We start from the raw sequence: 5,000 nt of genomic DNA, 5'->3' as shown, positions 1-5,000 counted from the left end.
GCGGCGGGCCCCTGGCCTAAACTTCCTCCGGCCCGCGCAACACGCACTTTCCGTCGGACACGGACGGAGGCAACGTCCCCCTCCTGCGGTGACAAAAAAAAATCCACCCCTGGTACCTAAAAATTTCTCCAGCGGCGGGCCCCTGGCCTAAATTTTCTCCGGCCCGCGCAACACGCACTTTGCGCCGGACGCCGGTCCCAAACCACCACCGCCGACCGCCACAAGGCGACAGCCACCATCCCCGACCGCCACCCCCCGACCGCCACCAGCCGACCGCCACAAGGCGACAGCCACCATCCCCAAGCGCCATCCCCGACCGCCACCAGCCGACCGCCACAAGGCGACAGCCACCATCCCCAAGCGCCACCCCCGACCGCCACCAGCCGACCGCCACAAGGCGACAGCCACCATCCCCAAGCGCCATCCCCGACCGCCACCAGCCGACCGCCACAAGGCGACAGCCACCATCCCCAAGCGCCACCCCCGACCGCCACCAGCCGACCGCCACAAGGCGACAGCCACCATCCCCAAGCGCCATCCCCGACCGCCACCCCCCGACCGCCACCAGCCGACCGCCACCAGCCGACCGCCACAAGGCGACAGCCACCATCCCCAAGCGCCACCCCCGACCGCCACCAGCCGACCGCCACCAGCCGACCGCCACAAGGCGACAGCCACCATCCCCAAGCGCCATCCCCGACCGCCACCACCCGACCGCCACCAGCCGACCGCCACCAGCCGACCGCCACAAGGCGACAGCCACCATCCCCAAGCGCCATCCCCGACCGCCACAAGGCGACCGCCACCAGCCGACCGCCACAAGGCGACAGCCACCATCCCCAAGCGCCACCAGCCGACCGCCACCAGCCGACCGCCACAAGGCGACAGCCACCATCCCCAAGCGCCACCCCCGACCGCCACCCCCCGACCGCCACCAGCCGACCGCCACAAGGCGACCGCCACAAGGCGACAGCCACCATCCCCAAGCGCCACCCCCGACCGCCACCCCCCGACCGCCACCAGCCGACCGCCACAAGGCGACAGCCACCATCCCCAAGCGCCATCCCCGACCGCCACCCCCCGACCGCCACAAGGCGACCGCCACCAGCCGACCGCCACAAGGCGACAGCCACCATCCCCAAGCGCCACCCCCGACCGCCGCCCCCCGACCGCCCCAAGGCGACCGCCACCAGCCGACCGCCACAAGGCGACAGCCACCATCCCCAAGCGCCATCCCCGACCGCCACCAGCCGACCGCCACCAGCCGACCGCCACAAGGCGACAGCCACCATCCCCAAGCGCCATCCCCGACCGCCACCAGCCGACCGCCACAAGGCGACAGCCACCATCCCCAAGCGCCATCCCCGACCGCCACCAGCCGACCGCCACCAGCCGACCGCCACCAGCCGACCGCCACAAGGCGACAGCCACCATCCCCAAGCGCCACCCCCGACCGCCACCAGCCGACCGCCACAAGGCGACAGCCACCATCCCCAAGCGCCATCCCCGACCGCCACCAGCCGACCGCCACAAGGCGACAGCCACCATCCCCAAGCGCCACCCCCGACCGCCACCAGCCGACCGCCACCAGCCGACCGCCACAAGGCGACAGCCACCATCCCCAAGCGCCACCCCCGACCGCCACCAGCCGACCGCCACCAGCCGACCGCCACAAGGCGACAGCCACCATCCCCAAGCGCCATCCCCGACCGCCACCACCCGACCGCCACCAGCCGACCGCCACCAGCCGACCGCCACCAGCCGACCGCCACAAGGCGACAGCCACCATCCCCAAGCGCCACCCCCGACCGCCACCAGCCGACCGCCACAAGGCGACAGCCACCATCCCCAAGCGCCATCCCCGACCGCCACCAGCCGACCGCCACCAGCCGACCGCCACCGGCCGACCGCCACCGGCCGTTCGCGGTGTGCGCCGCCGTTCCCCAAGCACCCTCCGGGACGAAGCCGGAGCCGGAGAATAGCAGCGGCCGTGCGTAAAAGCTGCGGCCGGGCCTCGCGGAAGGTCCCCGGGCAGCGAGCTGCCGAGCCCCGGCCTCCAGCTTCCACCAGATAATAGGACCGGGCGCGCGCAAAAGCTGCGGCCGGGCCTGGCGGAAGGTCCTCGGGCATCCAGCGAGATCACACGGCCCCCACCGGAGGCGGCTAGCGCCTCCGTAGAGTAGTGCCGGCCCGTGGAAGCGGCCGCCCGTCAGCCTGCGTTGCCGCTGGTCGAAAAATGCACTAAGTGCCAAACCCCATTCATTTACAACGGCGTGTCCGCCAGAGGGCGCACTTCCCCCGGCGGACCAGCCGGCGGGGCTCGTTAGAGAGTGTATCCGCCTGGCAGTGCCTCCTGGACGGCCTGTATTCCGGACCGCGACCGCTAACTTACGGGAGCCTAAACGGCCCGCGGACCAGCCGGCGGGTCCTCCGTGAAAGCCTATCCGCCTGGCGGTGCCTCCTGGACGGCCTGGATTCCGGACCGCGACCGCTAACTTACGGGACCCTAAACGGCCCGCGGACCAGCCGGCGGCTCCTCCGTGAAAGCCTATCCGCCTGGCGGTGGCTCCGGGCCGGCCTGGATTCCGGACCGCCACCGCTCACTCGCGGGACCCTAATCGGCCCGCGGACCAGCCGGCGGGACCTCCGTGAAAGCCTATCCGCCTGGCGGTGCCTCCTGGACGGCCTGGATTCCGGACCGCGACCGCTAACTTACGGGACCCTAAACGGCCCGCGGACCAGCCGGCGGCTCCTCCGTGAAAGCCTATCCGCCTGGCGGTGGCTCCGGGCCGGCCTGGATTCCGGACCGCCACCGCTCACTCGCGGGACCCTAATCGGCCCGCGGACCAGCCGGCGGGACCTCCGTGAAAGCCTATCCGCCTGGCGGTGCCTCCTGGCCGGCCTGGATTCCGGACCGCCACCGCTCACTCGCGGGACCCTAATCGGCCCGCGGACCAGCCGGCGGATCCTCCGTGAAAGCCTATCCGCCTTCGCCGGTTCCCCGGCCGGCCACGGGTGGCGAGAATCCGGCCTCCTCGCCCGGAGCGCGCTTCGACTTGGGCGAAAAATGCACCAAGTGCCAAACCCCATTCATTTACAACGGCGTGTCCGCCAGAGGGCGCACTTCCTCCGGCCGGCGGGGCTCGTTAGAGACCGCGTCCGCCTTGGCCGGTTCCCCGGCCGGCCACGGGTGGCGAGAATCCGGCCTCCTCGCCCGGAGCGCGCTTCGACTTGGGCGAAAAATGCACCAAGTGCCAAACCCCATTCATTTACAACGGCGTGTCCGCCAGAGGGCGCACTTCCTCCGGCCGGCGGGGCTCGTTAGAGAGCGCGTCCGCCTTGGCCGGTTCCCCGGCCGGCCACGGGTGGCGAGAATCCGGCCTCCTCGCCCGGAGCGCGCTTCGACTTGGGCGAAAAATGCACCAAGTGCCAAACCCCATTCATTTACAACGGCGTGTCCGCCAGAGGGCGCACTTCCTCCGGCCGGCGGGGCTCGTTAGAGACCGCGTCCGCCTTGGCCGGTTCCCCGGCCGGCCACGGGTGGCGAGAATCCGGCCTCCTCGCCCGGAGCGCGCTTCGACTTGGGCGAAAAATGCACCAAGTGCCAAACCCCATTCATTTACAACGGCGTGTCCGCCAGAGGGCGCACTTCCTCCGGCCGGCGGGGCTCGTTAGAGAGCGCGTCCGCCTTGGCCGGTTCCCCGGCCGGCCACGGGTGGCGAGAATCCGGCCTCCTCGCCCGGAGCGCGCTTCGACTTGGGCGAAAAATGCACCAAGTGCCAAACCCCATTCATTTACAACGGCGTGTCCGCCAGAGGGCGCACTTCCTCCGGCCGGCGGGGCTCGTTAGAGAGCGCGTCCGCCTTCGCCGGTTCCCCGGTCGGCCGCGAACGGCGAAAAGCCGGCCTCTTCCCCCGGAGCCCGGTCGGCGAATTATTATTTATTTATTTATTTATTTTTTTTCCAAAGTGCCAACGGCTCTCGCGCCGCGATGCGTCCGCCTTCGCCGGTTCCCCGGTCGGCCACGAAGTATTGCGCATGATTATACGCGATGTTAATATTTATTTAATTATTAAATAAATACATACATGTGTTTATTAATAATATACGCGATGTTAATATTTATTTAATTATTACCTATATTATGAATAAACTAACGGTGATTTTACACGATTTGACTACATACGTGACCGTGATATAGTGCCGAGGGCTCCCGCGCCGTCACGCGTCCGCCTTGGCAGGGGTCGCCCGCGGCAGCGAGCGTTCGGCTCGCGGGGGTCCGCGGGGTGTTATTAGGGAGTGCGGCAGCCGTGCCGAGGCTCCGGCCGGCCGCCGGAAGTCCGGCGGGGGAGCGTCGGAGCTCCGCGAGGCCGGCCGGGGAGCCTCTTAGTCATCGCCCGCGCTCGCGGTGGTCCCGGTCGCTTAAAGTGCCACGGGAGGCGTAGCGATGCCAGTGAGTGTGCGCCAAGTGCGAGAGGCGGTGCATTTACGCGCCGTGTCCGCGAGAGGGAGGCAATTCCCCGTTGCGACCTCCGGGAGATCAGCGGGCCGTTCAAATCGCTTAGCCGGGGTGCCGGGAGCCTCCTCGGGCGTCGAGTTAGGAGGGGGGCGCGCGGAGAACCGGCCGGAGGTCCCCTGGAAGCTCAGCGGGCCGTGGGAAACGCTTGGCCGGGGTGCCGGGAGCCTCGGCCGGCTTAAAAGTGAGGAGGAAAGCGCGCGGAGAACCGGCCGGAGGTCCCCTGGAAACTCAGCGGGACGTGGGAAAAAGCTCAGCCGGGGTGCCGGAAGCCTCGGCCGGCTTAAAACGTGAGGAGGAAAGCACCGGGAGAACCGGCTGGAGGTCTTCTGGAAGCTCAGCGGGCCGTGGAGAAAGCTTAGCCGGGGTGCCGGAAGCCTCGGCCGGCTTAAAATGTGAGGAGGAAACCGGCTGGACGTCTTCTGGAAGATCAGCGGGCCGTGGAAAATGCTAAGCCGAGGTGCTGGTTGTCGAATAAGGCTCC

The sequence above is a fragment of the Syngnathus scovelli genome, unplaced genomic scaffold (genome assembly GCF_024217435.2).
Source record: "Syngnathus scovelli strain Florida unplaced genomic scaffold, RoL_Ssco_1.2 HiC_scaffold_413, whole genome shotgun sequence".
Taxonomy (NCBI): Eukaryota; Metazoa; Chordata; class Actinopteri; order Syngnathiformes; family Syngnathidae; genus Syngnathus; species Syngnathus scovelli.
Note: the sequence above shows the minus strand (reverse complement) of the source record.